The sequence below is a fragment of the Mobula birostris genome, chromosome 15 (genome assembly GCF_030028105.1).
Source record: "Mobula birostris isolate sMobBir1 chromosome 15, sMobBir1.hap1, whole genome shotgun sequence".
In the NCBI taxonomy this organism is placed as follows: domain Eukaryota; kingdom Metazoa; phylum Chordata; class Chondrichthyes; order Myliobatiformes; family Myliobatidae; genus Mobula; species Mobula birostris.
The window spans coordinates 40298962-40323472 of record NC_092384.1 but is presented as its reverse complement, the minus strand read 5'-3'; the positions used below and the strand labels follow the sequence as shown (position 1 = coordinate 40323472).

Here is a 24511-nt window from a genome sequence, read left to right as displayed (position 1 = left end):
CAAGATGCCACATTAGAGACTGTGTTTGAGTCCAAGGGACTCGTATACTGGGGAGAGTGTGTTAGCATGGATTGAAAACTGTCTGTTACATGAGACAGAGTTGGATTAAATGAGTTATTTTCAGGCTCGAATGATGTAACTGGACGCAAAAAAAAACAGGTATTGGTTCTTGACTTTCATTTATTTACACTAATGGCCTGAAGGAAGGAACAAAATGTAAGATTTGCCACTGATAGGAAATTAATTGGAAGGGCATATTTGATGTGGGCATTGTGATTTTTGCAGTGGGTTATACTTAGCTGAGTGATTGGGCAAAAATCTGGCACGTGGAGTTTAAAGTGGAAAGTGCAAGGTCAGGTTCTGTGATTTAAGAGAAATTTGGAGGGAGCATAGGTGTTTGTGACTATGAATTACAAAAGGTTAGTCTACAGGTCCAATTGTGGTTTAGAAGGCAGACAGCATGTTGGCCTTTATTGCAAAGGAATTGGAGTTAAGTATGGTGGGGGAGTGGTTTGTAACAGTAGTATAGGGTGTTATTGAAGCCACATCTGAAATGCTATGCGTGCTTTTTGTTTCCTTACCATGAAAAGAATACAGTAGCATTGGAAACAGTTGAAAGGAAATTCACCATGTGAATTCTTGGGATGAGATTGTTGTCCTGCCAAGAGAGTCTGCAAAGTCCTTGGAGTTTTCAAGAATGAGTGATGACCTTATTTAAACATACAAGATCCTAAGGAACTTGACAGGTTAGGTGTTGATATTTTCACTCATGGGTGAATCGCAAACAACAGAACATAACTAAAATATACTGGTCATTTTAAACCGAGTTGCATAGAAATTTCTGCTACAGAATTGTAGAGACTCTCTGCAATTCTGTGACTGAGGTTGGTGGGAGCCAGATGACTAGATACATTTGATGTGCAGATGGTTGACTATTTGAAAGGTTTAAGGAATTAAGTGCTATGGGGAATTAGAACATAAGAGGAGTTGGAAGTCAGAATTGATCAGCCATGTTCATTTTGAATGGCAGCACAGACTTGGGGAGGCCTACAAGTGCTTCTATTTTCATGTGCTTTTTTGTAAAAGCAAGTGTTCCTGATATTATTAATACTTGTACTGCAGCCAATTTATTGCTGAAAAATCTTATTGTTCATCTGATGCATGTACATGTGACTCTGCATCCGCCAATGCAATTGGCCTGAAAAGGTCTTGCTCAGGTGGAATTTGAAATTAATATTCCCTTTGAGTATTGATTTAATAAAAAATATTTGGTCCCATTCCATTGGGCACATCTACTTTTGTCAGTACTGTAAGGTTGACATTCTCTGTGTGCTTCAGAAATGTCTATTCACGATGGGGATGATTGCTGATGGTTGCATAATCTTCTGAAGAGCATCCAATGAAAATTGGCATGTTCTGAATGTAGTCAAACTTAAGTCAACATTAAGCCATAGATTAAAAGCAATAAATAACATAGTGTTAACTTTTTGAAGTGCAAATGACCACTTCCTATGACAGGGTTAAGCTATTTACACTTGTGGCAATATCATTGCCTCAGTTAGGCCGGTTACCATTGATCTAAAGCTGAGGCTCCATTATTCATTTATGAATAATTTTATTTGTCGTACCATATTGGAGATGCATAACTGCTGGTGTGCCACAGAAGTTGGTGTTAGTAGTTGGGAAGTTGTATAACGTGTTGCCTCGACTGGAGGTATGCTCACAGCCTGGAGGTCCAAGGCTGTGAGCATACCACCTAGTTGAGATTTAAATATTTGTAGGCATATATTTAGTTTACCACCTTGAAGTCTAATCGGATGTCAGATATAAGTAAATGTAAATTTAAAGCATTTTGTTTAATTTGTAACAGTTAAATTCAAGTTAAAGCAAATTCAAAACCAACTACTCCTTTTAAGTATGATGATGTGCAAGTCTTGATTTACCACCTCACAAAATTCATGTTATTGCTGTGATAAAATGTTATAGTTGAATACCTGCTGTGACACCATTTTGGTCAGTCCATTTTGGTATTGTTTACATAACGCTTGGTAATAGAAACATAGAAACATAGAAAATAGGTGCAGGAGTAGGCCATTCGGCCCTTCGAGCCTGCACCGCCATTCAGTATGATCATGGCTGATCATCCAACTCAGAACCCTGTACCAGCCTTCCCTCCATACCCCCTGATCCCTTTAGCCACAAGGGCCATATCTAACTCCCTCTTAAATATAGCCAATGAACTGGCCTCAACTGTTTCCTGCGGCAGAGAATTCCACAGATTCACCACTCTCTGTGTGAAGAAGTTTTTCCTAATCTCGGTCCTCAAAGGCTTCCCCTTTATCCTCAAACTGTAACCCCACGTTCTGGACTTCCCCAACATTGGGAACAATCTTCCTGCATCTAGCCTGTCCAATCCTTTTAGGATTTTATACGTTTCGATAAGATCCTCCCTCAATCTTCTAAATTCCAACGAGTATAAGCCTAGTTCATCCAGTCTTTCATTATATGAAAGTCCTGCCATCACAGGAATCAATCTGGTGAACCTTCTTTGTACTCCCTCTATGGCAAGGATGTCTTTCCTCAGATTAGGGGACCAAAACTGCACACAATACTCCAGATGTGGTCTCACCAAGGCCTTGTACAACTGCAGTAGTACCTCCCTGCTCCTGTACTCGAATCCTCTCGCTATAAATGCCAGCATACCATTTGCCTTTTTCACCGCCTGCTGTACCTGCATGCCCACTTTCAATGACTGGTGTATAATGACACCCAGGTCTAGTTGCACCTTCCCTTTTCCTAATTGGCCACCATTCAGATAATAATCTGTTTTCCTGTTTTTGCCACCAAAGTGGATAACTTCACATTTATCCACACTAAATTGCATCTGCCATGAATTTGCCCACTCATCTAACCTATCCAAGTCACCCTGCATCCTCTTAGCATCCTCCTCACAGCTAACACGGCCGCCCAGCTTCGTGTCATCCGCAAACTTGGAGATGCTGCAGTTAATTCCCTCATCCAAGTCATTAATATATATTGTAAACAACTGGGGTCCCAGCACTGAGCCTTGTGGTACCCCACTAGTCACTGCCTGCCATTCTGAAAAGGTCCCGTTTATTCCCACTCTTTGCTTCCTGTCTGCCAACCAATTCTCTATCCACATCAATACCTTACCCCCAATACCGTGTGCTTTAAGTTTGCACACTAATCTCCTGTGTGGGACCTTGTCAAAAGCCTTTTGAAAATCCAAATATACCACATCCACTGATTCTCCCCTATCCACTCTACTAGTTACATCCTCAAGAAATTCTATGAGATTCGTCAGACATGATTTTCCTTTCACAAATCCATGCTGACTTTGTCTGATGATTTCACCATTTTCCAAATGTGCCGTTATCACATCTTTGATAACTGACTCTAGCAGTTTCCCCACCACCGATGTTGGGCTAACCGGTCTATAATTCCCTGGTTTCTCTCTCCCTCCTTTTTTAAAAAGAGGGGTTACATTAGCCACTCTCCAATCCTCAGGAACTAGTCCAGAATCTGAAGAGTTTTGAAAAATTATCACTAATGCATCCACTATTTCTTGGGCTACTTCCTTAAGCACTCTGGGATGCAGACCATCTGGCCCTGGGGATTTATCCGTCTTTAATCCTTTCAATTTACCTAACACCACTTCCCTACTAACATGTATTTCCCTCAGTTCCTCCATCTCACTGGACCCTCTGTCCCCTACTATTTCCGGTAGATTATTTATGTCCTCCTCAGTGAAGACAGAACCAAAGTAATTATTCAATTGGTCTGCCATGTCCTTGCTCCCCATAATCAATTCACCTGTTTCTGTCTGTAGGGGACCTACATTTGTCTTAACCAATCTTTTTCTTTTCACATATCTATAAAAGCTTTTACAGTCAGTTTTTATGTTCCCTGCCGGTTTTCTCTCATAATCTTTTTTCCCCTTCCTAATTAAGCCCTTTGTCCTCCTCCGCTGGACTCTGAATTTCTCCCAGTCCTCAGGTGAGCCACTTTTTCTGGCTAATTTCTATGCTTCTTCTCTGGAATTGATACTATCCCTAATTTCCCTTGTCAGCCACGGGTGCACTACCTTCCTTGATTTATTCTTTTGCCAAACTGGGATGAACAATTGTTGTAGTTCATCCATGCGATCTTTAAATGATTGCCATTGCATATCCACTGTCAACCCCTTAAGTGTCATTTGCCAGTCTATCTTAGGTAATTCACGTCTCATACCTTCAAAGTTACCCTTCTTTAAGTTCAGAACCTTTGTTTCTGAATTAACTATGTCACTCTCCATCTTAATGAAGAATTCCACCATATTATGGTCACTCTTACCCAAGGGGCCTCTCAGGACAAGATTGCTAATTAACCCTTCCTCATTGCTCAATACCCAGTCTAGAATAGCCTGCTCTCTAGTTGGTTCCTCGACATGTTGGTTCAAAAAACCATCCTGCATACATTCCAAGAAATCCTCTTCCTCAGCACCCTTACCAATTTGATTCACCCAATCTACATGTAGATTGAAGTCACCCATTATAACTGATGTTCCTTTATTGCACACATTTCTAATTTCCTGTTTAATACCATCCCCAACCTCACTACTACTGTTAGGTGGCCTGTACACAACTCCCAGCAGCGTTTTCTGCCCCTTAGTGTTATGCAGCTCTATCCATATCGATTCCACATCCTCCCGGCTTATGTCCTCCCTTTCTATTGCGTTAATCTCCTCTTTAACCAGCAACGCCACCCCACCTCCTTTTCTTTCATGTCTATCCCTCCTGAATATTGAATATCCCTGAATGTTGAGCTCCCATCCTTGGTCACCCTGGAGCCATGTCTCTGTGATCCCAACTATATCATATTCATTAATAACAATCTGCACTTTTAATTCATCCACCTTGTTACGAATGCTCCTTGCATTGACACACAAAGCCTTCAGGCTCGCTTTTACAACACTCTTAGCCCTTATACAATTATGTTGAAAAGTGGCCCTTTTTGATGCTTGCCCTGGATTTGTCGGCCTGCCACTTTTACTTTTCACCTTACTACTTTTTGCTTCTACCCTCATTTTACACCCCTCTGTCTCTCTGCACTGGTTCCCATCCCCTGTTGTGAACTAACCTCCTCTTGCCTAGCTTCTTTTATTTGATTCCCACCCCCCAACCATTCTAGTTTAAAGTCACCTCAGTAGCCCTCGCTAATCTCCCTGCCAGGATATTGGTCCCTCTAGGATTCAAGTGTAACCCGTCCTTTTTGTACAGGTCACGCCTGTGCCAAAAGAGGTCCCAATGATCCAAAAACTTGAATCGCTGCCCCCTGCTCCAATCCTTCAGCCACACATTTATCCTCCACCTCATTGCATTCCTACTCTCACTGTCACGTGGCACAGGCAGTAATCCCGAGATTACTACCTTTGCGGTCCTTTTTCTCAACTCCCTTCCTAGCTCCCTATATTCTCCTTTCAGGACCTCTTCCCTTTTCCTATCTATGTCATTGGTACCTATATGTACCACGACCTCTGGCTCCTCACCCTCCCACTTCAGGATATCTTGGACACGATCAGAAATATCCCGGACCCTAGCACCAGGGAGGCAAACTACCATCCGGGTCTCTGGACTGCGTCCACAGAATCACCTATCTGACCCCCTTACTATCGAGTCCCCTATTACAACTGCCCTCCTCTTCCTTTCCCTACCCTTCTGAGCTACAGGGCTGGACTCTGTGCCAGAGGCATGGCCACTGTCGCTTCCCCTGGGTAAGCTGTTCCCCCCCCCCCCCAACAGTACTCAAACAGGAGTACCTATTGTCAAGGGGCACAGCCATTGGGGTACTCTCTATTACCTGACTCTTCCACTTCCCCCTCCTAACCGTGACCCACTGGTCGGCCTCCCGTGGTCCTGGTGTGACCACCTGCCTGTAACTCCTCTCTATCAACTCCTCACTCTCCCTGACCAGACGAAGGTCATCGAGCTGCAACTCCAGTTCCCTAACGCGGTCCCTTAGGAGCTGCATCTCAGCGCACCTGGCGCAGATGTGGATGTCCGGGAGGCTTGGAGACTCCAGGGCCTCCCACATCCAGCACCGAGAACAACAAACTGCCCTCACACTCATACTGCCCCTCTCCTCAAATAACAACAAAAAATGAATACCAAACCTTCCTCGCCTCGCCCGTTTCCTGCTAAGCCCGTTGAGCCGAAGCCCTTAAGCCTTCACTCTGCTCCCGGCTCACTCCGCTGCCCGCAAACTACGCTGCCTGCTGTATGAGGCTCTGTTCCTTTTAAATCTTCCGCGCTTCGCTGCCTGACGTCACAAGCCTGCGCAGTCCTGCCTCTCTGAACGCTGATGGGAAAAAAAACTGAAAAATTCAAAAATGTTTTCCTCTGCACTCCCACTCCGACTCTCAGACTTCCTTCTTCGAATCAAACCCGAAGCAGGATTTCTGCCCTTTTAAATCTTCCGCGCTTCACTGCCCGATGTCACACGCCTGCGCAGTCCCGCCTCTCTGAACGCCGATGGGGAAAAAAACTGAAAAATTCAAAATTGTCTTCCTCCGCACTCCCGTTCTGACTCTCAGACTTCCTTCTTTGAATAGTGTCTCTACTACAACTTTATCGTGGTACAAATATAATTGTGAACTACGCTACCTTGAGTGACATCTACCAGATAGTCCACGAACTGTTTCAGTCCTTTTGCGTCTTTTTCTTTTAAATCTATTTCTGATACTGTTGGAGCCTATGATCTATGGTTTGAAGGTGTGTTTTCAGAATTGATATGTGCTTTGCTGTCCTGAGAAGGTGTCAGGCAAGTGGGCTCAAGGCAAAGAGGCTTAGCGAGCCCATGATCGACTCCATTTCTTGTTGATCTCTCCAATTTAAAGCATTGAGGAAGTTTGAGACATTGAGGCAAATGCAGAAGGCGAGCAAGTGTTCAGCTCAGTCTACCAGCCTCTCACTTGCTGCCTTTGGAGGGAGGTGTATGCATATGACGATCTCTCTTTGTCCCTCGATGCTGTATGAAGATGGTACCAAAGTTCTGGGTCTGCAGTTTATGGATTAGCCTGTAGTTCAATTAGACTGCAATTGAAGTTTTTCTTTAGATGGCTTCCATGGTTTTCATTGTTTCGTGGCTGCCTGGAGAAGCCAAATCTCAGCGTTGTATACTGCATGCTTACTTTGATAGTAAATGTATCTTGAAACTTTTTTCCCAGAAGTATATTAATTGTTATTTCAGGTTCAGCATTCCTTATCTGCAGTGCTTGGGGCTGCAAGTGTTTTAGATTTCAGGTTTTATCAAATGTTGGAATATTGCATTTATATGATGAGATACCTTGGGAATGGGACACAAGTCTAATCACGAAATCCATTTACACTACTTATACAACTTATGCGTAGCTCGGAGTGAGCAGTCCGCAGTTGGAACAGTCTGACATGATGGAGCTGAGTCCTCCACAGACTGTAGGAGTTGAATAAACATCTCCGACTATGTCTAAAATCAGGTTCCAGTGCTGCAATTGTCTGCATGTCCCCCAACGATTTCAAACAGCTGCCTGTTCCATAGGAACTACAATTGGGGGCGGGGGGGTGGATAGTTTTCTGTAATATTTCTAACAATGTGGGGGGCGCTAGTGTGCACGCGTATGGATTAGACGTGTTTGGTCATCGCTGCCCTCCAAGGCCTCGATAAAATTACTATTATACCATGTTTTATTCATTCATAGGCCAACAGTGTATGTTTAAACTAAGTGTCTGGAAAAGTTTGACAATGCCAAAGGCAAATAAAGCCAAGGCTGCCGACTGCCAAACTACCGAAGTTAGTGTTAACAAGGGGTCTGTAAAGAACTTCTCCACGTCTGAGATACCGCCAGATAAAACTTAGGCCATTTGCAAGGAATTAGGTCACGAGATTTCTGAGTCAGTTCTGCGCGGCATTAACAACGGCATTGATGTTTTTGAGACCAAGTTTCAGACGCTTGTGGCCTCACAGGCTGACTTACAAGCCCGTGTGGCTAATTAAGAACTAACCACTAGCGACCTTGAAGCACGCGTGCAAGAGCTTGAAACTAAGTATTCAGAGCTAATGAGACAAAATAGCTAGTTTGAAGCTAAAGTGCATGACCTAAGAGGCTCGTTCCCAGAGACATAATATTAAGATTGTCGGGATACAAGAGGGTGAGGAGGATGGTAAACCTACTGAATTTGTTTCCATACTGATTCCCAAGTTGCTCAGGGAAGAGCATTTCCCGTACCCAGTTAAAGTCGATTGTGCACATCGCTCTCTCCTGCCAAAGCCGGCTGCTGGCGCTAAACCGCACACCACCTTGGCACGTATCCATCACTTTCAAGTGAAAGAGCTGATCCTGCGCCACAGCAGACTACAACCCGTGGAGTACAAGGGAAACAAGGTCTTGATCTTCCCGGACTATACTAATGAGGTGATGACTCAACGTCATGCCTTTCGTGATGTACTGCAAACTCTGCGTGATAGAGGAATCAAGCACACCCTGCGGTATCTGACTAGGCTCTATATTTATCATCAAGATGGAAGAGCGCCTAAAGTATACGACGACCCGATAGAAGCAGCACAATTCTTGGAAAGGAATAACGCACGCAAAAGGGAGTAGATATATTGACACTGTTTACTCAGTTCATATTTGTGCCGGTTTCCATGTTGGGATAAGGGGATGGACCTGATTGTTATATGTAGCTTTGCAATGCTGTATGCCGCACTGGGATTTAATTGCAGAGAATGTTCTAAATAATTTTGTTATTATAAGGGTTAAATTTGAGTTGGTGTCATGAATGTTCAGCTTCAGGTGCGGACATTGGATAACTCTCCCCAGCCCTAATAGCATTTGTTTAACGGTATTATATAATTTGTGTTATAAATTTTCACAGAGAGGGGGTTTGTGATAATTGTGTAATGTTAGTTACCTGCCCAACAGCTCCTTTTGGGATGGAAATGGGGAACTATGTATCTGGTTTAGGGAGACGTGAAGGGGGTAGGTTAGAGTGTGTGTTGTTCTTGTTTATAGCTCAGACATTTTTTTTGTGTATGTTGTGTTGTTCTGAGGCTGCCAGTTATTTTGCATTGTTTGCTATGTTTGTGCCTTAACTCTAATAATCTCTTTTTTATTCTCATATGCAGAGGCCTTGCAGTAGAACGCAGCTGGGGGGTAAAGATATTACAATAGTCTCGTGGAATGTTAAGGGCCTTGGTCATGTTGTTAAGAGGGATAAAGTTTTTAGACACCTCAAATCTCTATCTGCAGATGTGATTTTTCTACAGGAAACCCATATCAAAGTAACTGAGCAACACAGATTGAGGTCTAGCTGGATATCGGAGGTTTACCAGTCACCATTTACTTCTCATGCCTGTGGTGTGGCTATCCTCCTTAGGAAAAATATTCCATTTCATCTCACTTCCATGACCACAGATCCTCTCGGCAGGTTTATTATGATCTCTGGGAACACTAATTCGTTTTCGCTAACCTTCCTTAATATTTATGGTCCAAACACAGACGAGCCAAATTTGTTTAGGAAAGTTTTTTTTTTGATTTACTTCCGGATGCCAATAATTCAAATACAATAATCGGCAGTGACTTGAATTGCTACCTAGATCCATATTTAGGTAGGTTGTCCTCCCGCCCGCCCTCAAATAGCGTGTCAGTGCAGGTCCTAAATAATTTGATTAGATCTAGGAATTCAGTAGATATTTGGCGAGTTCAATATCCCACCGATAAGGACTATCCTTATTATTCTCATGTTCACAAATCTTATAGTAGAATAGACTATTTTTTGGTTGACTCATTTAATATCTCGTGTTACCAATACAAAATATCATAATAGATTAATTTCTGACCATAGCCCCTGACAATGTCCCTAAATCTCTCCCTTTCCAAACAAATCTATTCCTGGCATTTTAACCCCTCCCTACTCGCCGATAAGAAATTTGTAGAATATATCACCACCAGATTAAAAAGATTTTCTAGAAATGAACAATAACGGCGAGGTGTCAGATTCCGCACTCTGGGAGACATTAAAAGTTGTAATTCATGGGTATATAATTTCATATGAATCCGCTGCTAAGAGGGAGAGAGACGGGCAATTATTAGTGATTGAGAATACTCTCCCAACCCTCGAAGCGACATACCAGGCTTTGAAATCCTCTGAAGATTATAATAAAATAATGAAGCTTAAATATGGGTACAATTGTATTTTGGGTAGTCAAATAAATAACCTCCTCTTAAAATTAAGACAAAAGTATTTCGAAATGGGGGACAAGCCTGAGAAGCTCCTGGCGCGGCAGTTCAGGGGCGCCCAGGCCCTAAGATTAATTCATTGCATTAGATTGAGGGCGGGTACCTTGCTAACTAACCCCCAAGGAGATAAATGACTGTTTTAAAGAATTTTACTGTGAACTTCTAAATGCAATGCCTCTCAATCTGATTTGAATGACCTCTTTGATTCTTTTGTAATGCCGAAACTTAGTGACACTGCTAGGGAGGACTTAGATTCTGACTTCACATTGGAAGAAATAACTTCTGCCATTAAGTCATTTCAGTCTGGCAAGGCTGCTGGGCCAGTTGGATTTGGCTGTGAACTTCATAAGAAATGCTGTGATTCTCTTGCCCCACTTCTCCTCAGAATGATATCTTGCTCTAAGAGAGAGAAAACCTTCCCTAGAACATTGTATGAGGCTAACATTTCCCTCATTTTAAAGAAAAGTAAAGAGGAAACAGACCCGGCCAGCTATAGGCCCATTACACTTCAGAATTTTGATAGAAAGGTAATTACTAAAATGCTGGCTAACTGACTAAATAAGCATTTGTCATCTATCATTCATCCTGATCAGACAGGATTTGTCCCAGGTAGGTTCTCTTTTTCCAATGTCAGATGCCTCCTTAATACTATATATGCTGATCATGGGAAGGCTAGTGGGGCAGCAATTTTGTCCCTTGATGCACAGAAGGCTTTTGACCAGATTGAGTGGACTTACACATTTGAGTCACTCTACAGGTTTGGGTTCAGGGAGTTATTTGTACCTTGGGTAAAACTGTTATATGCCAGCCCAATGTGTTCTATTATAACTAATGGTGACAATTCAACTCTGTTTCCCCTACACCGTTCAGTCCAGCGGGGTGCCCTCTCTCGCCGGCCCTTTTTGCCGTCGCGATAGAGCCCCTTGCCCTAAAAATAAGAAGTCACCCAAATATTCTGGGTTTGAAAGTGGGAGGTATTGAAACACTTATTAGTTTATATGCTGACCATGTGATACTCTTCTTACAAAACTCACAAAAGTCAGTCCCTCTTCTTCTAGATTTAATCACCTCTTTTGCCTGACTATCAGGATACTCAATCAATTGGACAAAAAGTGACTTTGTGCCCCTCTCCAACGACTGCACGTGGGGTTTTTTGGCAAGTGTCCCATTCAAAGTAGTTAAAGATCACTTTATTTATCTCGGCTTGACAATTCCCAAAGATCCTAAATTAATATTCAAATTAAACTTCGTGGAGTTTATTTCAAAACTTAAACAGAATATATAAAGTTGGAAAACCCTACCTTGGTCCATGATTGGTTGTATAAATTCAATTAAAATGGTTTCCCTTCCTAGGTTTCTCTATCTTTGTCGAAATCTCCCCATTTTTCTTATGTCAGCTTTCTTTAAAGAATTGGACTCCTAATATTGTCTTATATCTGGAATTATAAGGATCACAGGATTTCGAAAATTCATTTACAAAAGCCCAAGTCTGAAGGAGGGCTGGGATTACCTGTATTTAGACATTGTTATTGGGCTGTCAATTCTAGGGCTTTAATGTTTTGGCAACAGGGGGCTCCGGATAGCCTAGCCCCTGGGGCTCCCTTGTATCTATGTATGGAGTCTAACTCTGTTGTCAATTCCTCCTTGCCAGCCATGCTGTTCTCTAAGTTAAAGAAGCCTGGGACATCTAAAAGTTTGAGTTTTGTTTTGAAATATTCCATCAGAATTCTAAATCAGATTAGGAGCGTTCTGAATTTACCAGAGACCTCTGTATGTATAAACACCAATCTGTTTCAATTACTCCTTTCTACCCTCATGGTCAGAGAAAACCTACTATGCTTGGAGGGAGGGAGGTCTAGTTTCTATTGAAGACCTGTACACGGAGGGACGGTTTGCAACATTTAGTCTGCTAAGAGAGAAATTTGAGCTGCCTCATTTGCACTTTTTTCGTTACTTACAAATTAGATACTACATTCAATCTAAGATTTGTAATTTTGAAATCCTTCCAGGGAAACATGTTTTTTTTGATATTTTAAAGAACCCTCCTGACTCCAGGCATCTTGTTTCTAAGTTTGTACATTTGTTTGATAATTGCACTGTAGCGTCTACTGTGAAGATTAGAGACGCCTGGAGAGAGGAGTTGGGCATTGAATTATCTGAAGCTGCCTGGGATAAATGTTTGTCTATGATACAGGCTTGCTCTGTTAACAGCAGGCACCAACTGATCCAGTTTAAAGATATCCACTATTCTAAGCACAGATTGCATGGGATTTACCCTTCTGTCTCGCCAATGTGTGATAGATGCCAGGGGACGGAAACCACGTTGTCACACACCTTTTGGTTTTGCCCATTACTGACTGGATTTTGGTCCAAAATATTCAACTGGTACTTAAAGGCCTATAAAAGATCCTTCCTTTGGAAGCTGGTCTTGCTATATTTGGCTGCTCGCAATCTACTATTTGTTTCCCTGCAGCTATACAACAGTCTCTGATGTTGGGGATGATTGTTGCCAAGAGACTTTTTGGAAATCACTTTCTCCCCCTTCCTTTTGGAGATGGATGGCTGATACGATCTCAGTCATACAGATGGAGAAACTTAGGTTCTTGAGAACCAATTCAATTAAAAAATTTTCGGCTATGTGGGATCCATTTCTTGCCTACCTGGACGAGGCCAGGGGTGGATGAGCAATTTCTCCCCAGCTGATTTCTCACGGCCCTCATTTGAGATTTAATGTTTAGTATTTTTGAGCACTTTGTACAATAGCCATCCCTCTAATGTTACGTCCATTTTTTGCTTATTTCTTTTTTATACATGTCTGAACTGGTATGTTCTTGTTGACTTTATTGGTTTTTTTTGGAAAAATTTTGAAAATAAAGTATTAAAAAAAACAATGTTGTGCACCTTTCAATTTTCATTTTGTTGGGATAGGTCTTTGCTTGTTTCATGATCAGCATACCTTTAGGCCATATATGTTCACTCTGCTGACGAATGCACTCTTTCAGTGCTTGATTGAGATCTTTATTTTGTGCTTCATGCATTGTTTTTCTATTTTCATTAATTTCTGTTCATTACATATGTGAGGTCACTTCTCAGAACTGTCTGTAGTGTGCAGAGAACCGTGCATCACCTGGGAACCTTCCCAGCATTTTGTGGAAATTTTAATTTGTGATGTCAGCGCTAAAAAAAAAAGTTCTGATTTCGAAGGTTTTTGGATTTTGCCATAGTGGATAAGGGGTACTCAACCTGTAATAATTGCCATTACATTTCGTATTGTCTTGTTCCTTCGCTGGCTCTCCCAGGGAAATTATTATACTTTGAAACAATATTTATTCTGAAGAAAAATTGGCGTATTAATTCTGCAAGTTGCTCACTGTTTCGCTCCCATATATTATAATCCCAGGAGTAAGTAGCTATTTTCTGGGATGCCTTAATCAAGGGACTGTGGGGGGGGGGGGGAGATCAGTTATATTGAATTATCGGATGAGTTGCTCTGATTACACTGTCATGGCACGTGGATTACTTCAACCTTCCAAGATTTCTACAATAGTTTGTTGATATTACTGTAGCTCCAGCAATTTGTGTTTGATCCTGACCTCTGATTCTGTGAACAGTTTGCGCACCCTCTCTCCCCCACTCTGTTCTCTCTTCCCCCGCCCCATCTCTGTCGCTCCCCCTACCCATGTGCTAAAACATTACGTTAGGTTCTAATTTGTTGTAGAGCACTGTTAATCCTACTGCTTTAAGGCTGCATTTTGAGTCCAAGCGTACAGAAAATCTGATGGATTTACTGTTTGGTGGCCGCTGCTGATTTTATAAGACTAGTAGATCAAACACCCTGTCTTGGTGGTGGTGGTGGGATCATTTTGGGCAGTAACTGCTATCTGTGACTGTCTACATAAGACCAAGATAAAGGAACAGAATTAGGCTATCCAGCTCATCGTCACTCCACCATTCAATCGTGGTTGAATGGCATTCTGCTGCCTTTTCTCCGTAACCTTTGACACCCTTATTCATCAAGAATATGTGTTTGTGTGTGTACGTACATATCCTTCACAGCCATCTGTGGTAATGAATTCCAAGTACTACTTCTGCAAACACCCTGCTTCTCTGACAATACCTGCCTCTCTCCATCTTTGTTAAATCTGCATACATAAAAGAATATGTAGCAGCTTGTGAACTTTTTGCCTGAATAGATTATAGTATTTCCACCTGGTGTTTCTCAGAGGGAAAATGGATAAATAATGTTTTTTTATCTTTTTAATGTATTTTACAAATGTTATATCTTTGTATCTCTAAATTGAGTGCGTATTCTTTGAGAATCAGTAATGTGGAGAAGATCCGAGAAACATAGCCAATTATTTCTCCACTTTTTGCCACATTTCTCATTTTCCTGGAGTACTCAATTTATTTTTTTTAGAAATGTTATTGCTAACCTATGGCTTGTGGTGAGCCTTCTATTTGTTAACTAAGCTTGAGGTTTTTAAAAGAAATAATGAGCATTTTTACTGAATTGTTAAATCAATGGCAGCAAGAACAGCGATATAACTTGCTTTATAAGTGTTGGTGGGTGTATGCTATCAGCTTCAGCCCAGCTATTTTGTTAAATATCTCCTTCCGAAACCAACAATTTTGGTGGCAGAAGGATTTTTTTTCTCCACCTCCTTGCCTGCAGGCAATGACTCATGCTGTGCTTATGTACAAGAGGTTTGTTTGATCCTAAAGTTGGGGACTAATATAGTCATATATTAATGTGCCCTTGAGTACTTATGAGTGACTAAGCTCAAAAACACCTTTAAGTCAACATTTATCTTTGGTTTGATTATGATGGAGGGAATTCGGTTTAGAAGGTACTGGAAGATCAGTTATTATTTTCTCCCACCCACTGACCCAGCCTGTTTTGCACTTCATGCTCTTGGTGATGAGCATAATGATGTCATCTAGTAGTACTGATTAGGCTGAGATCAACTTCTGTATTGCTGTTCAGGGGTTGAACCATGTGCTTTCACACTGTCTTAAAGATATAACAAGTTAAGCAGCTTTAACCTACTTTTCTCTTGATATTATTTAAATAAATTTCAGGTAGGGTAGGTGGTAGGCAAATTTCTTTACAATTCAGCATTACACTTACAAGGGAGATATTAAAATCCAGCTTAGCTTTGGTACTTTCCTGCTGCACTATTTTTCCAGATTTTTTTTGTAGCTCAGCAAGTCATGTTAAGAAAGATTCAAGTATTTTACATAAGGTAATACATAACCTTAATAAGGTAAAGAAAATTACTGAAATTACAATGTAATTAAAAACACTAAGATCAAATAAAATAAATAAATCAAATGAACAATTTACAGAGTCAGTCCACTAAGTCTGTGCCAGCTATCAACCATTTAAACAACATCTATGTTAATCCATTTTTTAAAATATTCTCCCCACATTCTCATCACCTCCCACTCCCTCCCCCCGTCCTGATTCTAACATTTACCTATTCACCAGGGGCAATTTCGCAGTGGTCCTATCAACCTGTACAGCTTTGGATGTGGGAGCAAACTGAAGCTCCGGGACACAGGGAGAACATGCAAGCTCCATGTGACAGTCTCCAAGGTCAGAATTGAACCTGGGGTTCTGGCACTGTGGGGTAGCAGCTTTCCCAGTTGCACTGTAGGCATTTGTTCAATCCAGAGTTATATGCTTGATGCAGGTCAGTGACTCCATTCAGATAAATGCGGTCATGCTATTGCTGTTGTGAAAGTGAGTAGCTAGATGCAGAGTGCAGCTCCTATTCTCGGGATGTTAGTTCTCTGTCACTAGACTCCATTCTGAGTCAATGTACAGACATATGTTTGATTTGTATCAAATTATGGAAGTCAGAGATGACCCGACACAGGAGGACCACCTCATACAATGTTTTCTACTGAACCATAAGCAAAAGGCAAGTACATTTTGGGCCATAAGAAATAATCAGTAAGTACAGATTGTTGGTATAAGTTTATTTGCATTTTTCTGTACTTGAGTTATTTGAACATCCAGAAATGAGTAGCCTTCAGCTAAAAATGTAAAGTTTTTGATCATGATCCCAAAAGAAGGCCTCTCAATTCAGATTTTAATGAAGTTGAGCAAGAACAACCAGCCTGTGCTGATATTTTTAAAGATATTGCATTTTAATTTCATTTTAGTTGTAGCCTTGCTACGGGGATTGCTAGGCTCCATAAGACCATGTCTTTGCTGAAAAGTAGAAGCAGCAAGCTGTAAGTAGCTAAATGCTTGTAATCAATCAACCAAATTGGAGTTTGCAGCCCTCCCCATCTTGCCATATTCAGAAGTAAGCACTAAATAAGAAGTCCATACTGTTGCCTGTGTATGAGTTAATATTTATGATATGAAATAGTTTCAGTGGAAATTTGCAGTGTGACAAAGTTGTAAAATTATCAGTTCAATGAGAAAAGACTCCTCAAAAGGATAGTTTTCCCCAACCCTTTTTCAAAAAAAACTTTTAAAATCCAATTGATATGCTGCTCACCTTAAGTTGCACTATTATTATAAAATTTGATACAGCAGGATCGTTATTTTCTGCAAATTTTTTTCAATTTAAATTTATGTACTGTGACAATCTCTTATTAAGATTTTGTTGTAAGAACACCAAAAATGCCATTGTTATCAGCTGGCTGACCAGTTTAATAGTGATAGTTTTAATGTATTTGAAGTGGAATGGTTGGTTGAGGTTGATGTTTGTATCTGTGTAATTTATCATGTTTCAATTGTACAGTGTTCTTGATTGGTGCAATTTTTAAATCAGGCCTAATTTGGAGTGTTGTGTGCAATTTTGGTCACCTAACGACGAGAAAGATGTGAATAAGATTGAAAGAGTAGAGAGAAAATTTACAAGAATATTGCTGAGACTGGAGGACCTGAGTTATAAGGGAAGATTGAATAGGCTAGTAGTTTATTCCCTAGAACATAGAAGATTGAGGGGAGATTTGATAGAAGTATATAAAATTGAGGGGTATAGATAGGGGAAATGCAAGCAGGCTTTTCCCACTATGGTTGGGTGAGAATAGAACTGGAGGTAATAGGTTAGGGTGGAAGGTTAAATACGTAAGGGGTTACAGGAGGAGGAGGAACTACTTCACTCAGAGGGTAATGAGAATGGAACGAGCTGCCAGTGCAAGTGTTAGATGATGGCTAGATTTCAATATTTAAGGGAAATTTGGATAGGTAAATAGATGGGAGGGTTATGGAGGGCTATGTTCTTGGTGTAGGTCAATGGGACTAGGCAGATTAATTGTTCGGCATAGACTGGTTGGGACAGAGAGCCTATTTCTGTGCTGCAGTGTTCTGTAACTCTATAATAATTATGGAGATATTAAAGATAAATCATAAGGCTGCACTCCCAGAACTAACCTGGCTGCCCACCACACGTATGCTGACCTTTTTCTCTGTATACAGCAATCCAATTTGCCTGCATTTGGGTCTCTATCCTTCTGTTCCTTACTTAAGTGCTTATCTAAATGTAATGATTTTTACTGACTACTACTTCCTTTGGTGCCAAGTTTCAAATGTTAACCACTCACCATATGAAACAAGAAGTTCCTCTTGAGTGATCTAAACCTCTTTCATCTCTACTTGAAGCTTGGGCATTGTGTTTTTGATTCCAAGAAAAAAACATTTTAATTATCTAGTTTATCTGTGCCATATAAATTTATGTATGCTCACCAAATAACACTCCACTCCAGGAAAACACATCCAGTCTATTCAATCCCTCCCTGTAACTAAGGTTCTCCAATCCAGGCTACACCTTCAGTTCTGACGAAGGGTCTCGGCCCAAAACGTTGACTGTACCTCTTCCTAGAGATGCTGCCTGGCCTGCTGCGTTCACCAGCAACGTTTATGTGTGTTGCTTGAACATCTTTAGAATCTCTTCTGTAGTGCAGCTATGTGTCTTTTCTAGAAATGTGGTGACCATACCTGTGCTCAGTGCTCTAACCATTTTTTATAAACTTGCAACATCCTAATTTTTACATTTTATACATAGTAGAGTGAAGACAAGCTAGTCCTATGCTGTCATCACCCTAACTACCTATGTTGTTACTTTCAAGGAACTGTGGACTTGAACTCTAAGGCTCCTCTATTTATCAGTAATTTACAATATACTTTTCATCATTATTTAGGTTCTCAAAATACATCACCTTGTTGTAGGATTAATTTCCATCTGCTCTCTAACCTGCTGTACCCTTCGGCAACCTTTCCTGCTATCCACTGTGCCCCCAATATTTATGTCATCTGCCAATTTATTAATCATATCTTCTATTTCATATGCCGGTAGTTAAAATCTATAATAAAAAATAACATGGGTTTCAATACTAGGAAAGTACGCTTCTGCCATTTCCCTCTGCTTATCTACTGACTTCATTTCTGAAAATTAATTTTATAATTTCAGTATCAATTTACATTAATGAAGTACTTTTTAAATAAAGAATTATTACAGCAAACAGAAGTGGCCTTGTATTCCACTGTAATTGTATTGGCTGTTTGTAAGCTTAATCTGGTTAATACCATGTATTTGCTTTCCCACCTTTGGGCTACAGTCAGTGGTATTTGTTTCATGATGCTATAATGTGAAGTAGTAGTTTTATTGCTGGTTGAAAGCCATTCTTACCATGCTAATCTTTGATTGGCCCATCTGAGGGATGCAGCAGCTCTTTCCCATTGATTGCCTTGCAATCTGGGAAGCCTCTGCTTCTGGGCACCTCAAATTAATAATAATAAAAAAGCACTTGTGAGACTCACAGGGTTTTCCTTTGTCTTCAGGGCTTCTCTTCACACTGAGGTCATGACCAGTGTTGAAGAACCATTAGAAAAGTATGCTGCAAGTATTGAAGGGCCCATACACGCACTTAGCTAGATATCTGTTAATATTTAGTTTTGTAGTTGGGTAACTTGGGTAGACTTAATTAAGTACCTGTTGAGTTTGAAGTGTTACTGAATATTTAGTGTCATAGTTTTTGTAACTTGGGGTAGGATTGGGTGGCAGAAGTGGTCAGGGTCAGGTGAGTGGAACTTAAAGCCTTTGATAGAGTGGGGCACGGTAGAAGAAGGAACTGAAGCTCTTTGCCAGTGGGCTCTAATTATAGGTTTATTCGATGATAGTGATAGCTTGCCAGATGATTCTGAACTAACCCCTGCTTTAATAGGTCACTTAGTTATGGCAGCGACACTCCACTTGAAAGGAGTGGTGCTGTCTCTAATGGGACAGGTAGTTGGGCAGTATATACAGCCATTCAGTTGCTGGAGAATCCCCATAATTTAATTATGCGGCCTGTGGGTGTTGGGCCCTGCTTGACTCGTGAGTCCTGATGAAAGGTCTTGGCCCAAAATGTCAACTGTCTACTCTTTAACATGGGTGCTGCCTGGCCTGCTGAGGTCCTGCTCATCCAGCATCTTATGTGTGTGACTTGTAAGGAAATGTTTTTGGTGTTGCTCAAAGCCGAGCTTCCCGAAGGAGGAGATAAACAGGGTTTCCGCTCCCATCCTTTATGCCATATAGAAGGAGCACTGCCAGGGGAAAAGAAGACAGAGGCCATTGGTGGGAGAGGGAAGGGACATCTTTGAAGCCCTCTTCCGATAAGGTCTCCTGTCCTGTACTGAATTCCTTCCATTCCATTCATGATTCCCTATATCCCTTGCTGGAGGCTCTGCAATAGGCATTGGCGGACTTTCAGTTGCAGCAGGGGTCGGGGTGCGTGGCATCTTCCCGCCTCATTACCATAGAGAGGGAGTCCTGGCATCCACACCCATGTATAATAAAGTGTGAATGGTTTGAGTTTGGAGGGAAAAATGTTGCATGAGGTGCGGCCACTCAGGAGTTTGTGTGTGTGCCTATACGTGCGCAAAGTCTGTCTCGCGTATGCTAGATCTGTATCAGAACAGTATTTGAATTAATCCTATGCTTCAGGGAAATGGGCATTTGGAGAAATTGCGGATTTGTGGACAGTTAAATTAGAAATTTAGAATTCATGTTTTGGATGATTTGGGGACTAATCCTAAAAGTTGTTGTTTTTGCTGACAAAGACTGTTTTGTACCTAAATGCCCAGTGACTAATCAGGAGCGTTTGAGTTTGTGTCTCCCTACATTATAGAATGGCAAAGTGATAGATGCTGATGTCAGTGGTAATGACGCTGACCTGTGGTGGTGGTGGGTAGGTCTTGTAACACATTCCTGTGGGTTATGTGTATAAATATGCAAACAGTACCAACATGTGGAGTTGTTGGATTTGTATGAGGACTTCTAACCACACTACGAGCAGGATACCATTAATACCAATCCCTTTTGATGACAAAGAAAAGGACTTGGAAATTGGCCAGCTTCTCAGGTTTTGGCATTCTGTTTTGGGGGAAGCTGGGGGGGAGTGGTCTATTCCAGCCAACCTCGCCCCATAGCAGCATTAAGGATCTCGAGCCTTAGTAATCCCTGGTGGAGTATGTTCTTTTAAGGACTGTTTTTTCCCTATGTAGGATTTGTTAAATTCAAAGGCCCCAATTCTGAAAGTGATTTCCCCATCCAACAGGAAAGGGAAAGGAATATTGGTGTAGGTGATATGATGAGCACAGGTCCAACCAGTCAGTGGGATACAGTGAGTGTGAGCAGGAACGATGCCCTGGGATAACAGTGTCTATGCCAAATGGTACTTTGTAGGAGGGTTCTCCCTGAGCACTGAATGGCACCTACTGGACATGTGGCTCCTGGTCCTACCCATGGCTCCCCACGAGGTGGTATGGCTGCTGCTGTCTGAGATATGTGGTGCTGTAAGTAGGACTGTTTGAGTATGCAGTATGAATCACAATTTTTATTTTTTTTTAAGTACGGTGGCTTCTGGTTAATTGGGGCAACTGCTTATTTGGGACAAGTCTTAAAGAACAAAACTGATCAAGAAAATAGCTGGGATTCCCTTTTTTGGGACACTATGCCACTTAATTGGGACAAGAGACTTGTCGAACAGTTTCTGACAAGCATCAGACATGCACTTGTATGGCCATTAGATGCTGTTACGGAGTATTCTGGAGTTGTGTGAATATAGCAGGTGTTAATTCAAACAAGAACTGGGCTGCAATTCTTATTGTAAATGTAAGTAAGTTCAGAAAGCTTGCAATTAGCCTTAATTTTATTTTGCTGTTTACAGGCAGTAAATTGAAGTTTAAAAGCACAGGCTGCTTCATAGACTGAGATTACATATGCAAGAGCTAAATATTAAAGAATGGGTTTGTGTTAATTGGCTTGCCTCAAACCTGGCAACATGGCTAAGTTATTTGCACCATTTTGACTTGACTGCAAGCTGGCAGATCCGATGGATGTTGTCTCTTAGCATATCAAACATGGCCACAGGTATAGGCAATCAATAGCTTTTGTGTACTTAACGTATTTGTGTACTCGGAGACAGCCCTGACAACATTAATTTTGTATACCTGGCTCTCTGTTGTTTCAGAATATTTGTGATAATTAGTTTCTCCCAAAGGTGTTTAGACCTTCAGATGTGTCTTATCGGTTACAATGTGCTTCCCGCTGTGTATCTCAAAGGAGCCATTTGTCATTATGATGTCATTGTAACTATTGAAATTGTATTGAATTATCTGTTTTTGGCTTGATTTTAAGAGTATAAAAATGCAATGTACTTTTGGGGTTGTGAGCCTCTACCAAGAGTGTCTCCAGAATGATGCCTGCATGTTGTGATGAATAAAGACTTCTATATCACTGGCTTCAGTGTCTTCAATGACTTCAATCACATAAGAGTGAATATTCCACCAGGTGTGTGTGCTTGTGTTGAAAAGCAAAGATTTTTGTCACTAGTAGTTGGTGAGAAATAAGCACTAAGACAATTCAGAACTGTTTTGCTCACTGCGGTTTCAAGCATTCAGGCTTGGTGATGCCATAAACGGGCAGGAGTGAAAATGAAACTATTTCACTACTTCAGCAAGTTAGGAACTACAAAGAAGTTGAAGGTGCAAACAATCATTTTGAATATTACGATGAAAATGAATATTTGGAGGATGTAGTCGTCAAATTGCATTGAGGCAGTCCATTATCTACACTAGGTATCTGCCCTGGTTTTGTTCATTTGCAGTCAACCAAAAGAACTATACACTTATCTGTCGATAATTGTTTGGAACTAATACAGTTTTATAGCACTGTAGTAGTATTGATAGTGTTCTAATTTATTCTGTATTTCATTTATACACTTAATTTGTTACTCAAATGGTAGTGTGTCTTTTTTATACCTTGTTAACTATTTCCTTGAAACATTGGTTAATTGGGGTAGTCACTTACATTGGGACCAGTACATTTGGTCCAATTATCTGAATTAACTGGATTCCGCTGTATTTATGCAATTGTTGCGACATTATTAAGATGCAGGTCAAATCAATGTACATTTAAACCCTGAGGAAATGATTGGATGAGCAACTAAACCCACAAGATTAAAACGTCTTGGATTTAATCCATAAATATACAAGTTAATTGGTCTCAGCTGTAATAGTATATAGTGCTGGCTGAGAAAGAGAGAAGTCAGTTCACTTTCATTACTGCTGTTTAGAGCTCACTAAAGTGCACACGTAAATGTATAATCGGATATGGATAGTATCAAGCTACATTGCTTATTTTCATGGCAGTCCTGACCCTCAACTAGCCACAGCACAAGTACATGGCCAAGCTAAAATTTAACTAGAGTCATACAGCATGGAAGCAGGCCCTTCAGCTGCATTTGTCCTTGCCAACTGTGTTAGCCAGTTCCATCTGCCTGCATTGGCCCATTCCCCTCTAAACCTCTCTTGTCCATGGACTTAACAGATGGCTTTTGAACGTTGATATTGTGCTTTCTTCAACCCCTGCTTCTCACATCTCATTCCAAATATGCACCGCCCTTTGCTTGAAGAAGCTGCCCTGGACAACTGTGTCAATGCCTCTCATGAGCTTGTATACCTATATCAGGTCACCCCTTCATCTCCTTCTGTCCTAGTTTAAACAACCCCTCCTTGTAAATCAAAGCCCCCACGTCAAGGCAACAACCTAGTCAATCTTTTCTGCACTATTTCAGGTTTAGTAACATCTTTCCAAGAACAATGTGACCAAAACTCAATACTCACCCTGACCTTACCAACATCTTGTATACCTGCATCATTACTCTCCAACTCCTCTACTCATTATCTTGGCTGATGAAGTGCAGCATGCCAAATGCTGCCTTTGCTACTTTATCTATATGTGATGCCACTTTCAGTGAACTGTGCGCTTGTACTACACAGGTTCCTCTGTACCATATCACTCCCCAGGGCCGACCATTCACTGTGTAAGTCATCCTGGGTAGATTTCCCCAAATCTGTTTATTTAAATTAAAAGCCCACTGCCAGTCCTCAGCATACGTAGCAGCTGATCTAGATCCCCCTGTAACTATTCATATCTTTGTACACTATCTACAACACCACCTGTCTTAGTGTCATGTACAAACTTACTAACCAAAATTACTGTCCTTAAGTCTGTATAGGAGCAGTTGCAATGTGACAGAGAAATGAATTGTGACCACCATTTTTTTGGAACTAGCACTGGGTTCATATTTAGAATTAGTTTGAAGATTGAGATGAGAAAATCAATATTATATATTGTAAACCATGTCATAGGGTAGCCACATAGCATGTTAAAAAAAGAATATTCTGCTACCTAGATTACCAAATTCCATTATCTGCAGCTCTGTTGCCGACTTTACAAGAGTGATGAAGAATTGGGGATAAATATGTCAGAACTTAAGTTCATATTAGTGTCAACAGGCAAGTGTCATTGTAAGACGTCATTGTAAGGTATATTAATTTGCAGAACTCATTAGATATTAACTAATTTTCCAATATCTTACCTATGAAGTTATGCCAATTTCTTTTTACTGTTACTTCATCTACTCTCCAAGAGTTCCAAGATTTTTTGGACAGGAATCATTCTCAAATAAAGTGCCAGATTTGTGGGAAGATAAACTTCTGCTTAAATTATAGCTTGTAGCTGGCAAAAACAGTTACTTCAAACCTTTAGGAACCACAAATCCTGATGACTTCAGATTGACTGGCATCACTGAATTTTTGTTATTGTATTTTCTGTCGTAGCTGCTTTATTAATTTAGTTGCACCATTTTGATATGGGCATCATTTTGCAAGTCTAAAACACATTGCCAATGCTCAACAGCAATGTTGCCTTTCTCCTTGATCACTGATAA

The 24511-nt window shown here is 40.9% G+C and overlaps 1 protein-coding gene across 3 annotated transcripts in view; it reads left to right on the top strand.

Moving 5' to 3' along the window:
• Positions 1 to 24511, top strand: part of phkb (phosphorylase kinase, beta) — a 274547-nt gene that overhangs the window by 15704 nt on the left and 234332 nt on the right. The gene's annotated exons all lie outside the window — the stretch shown is intronic.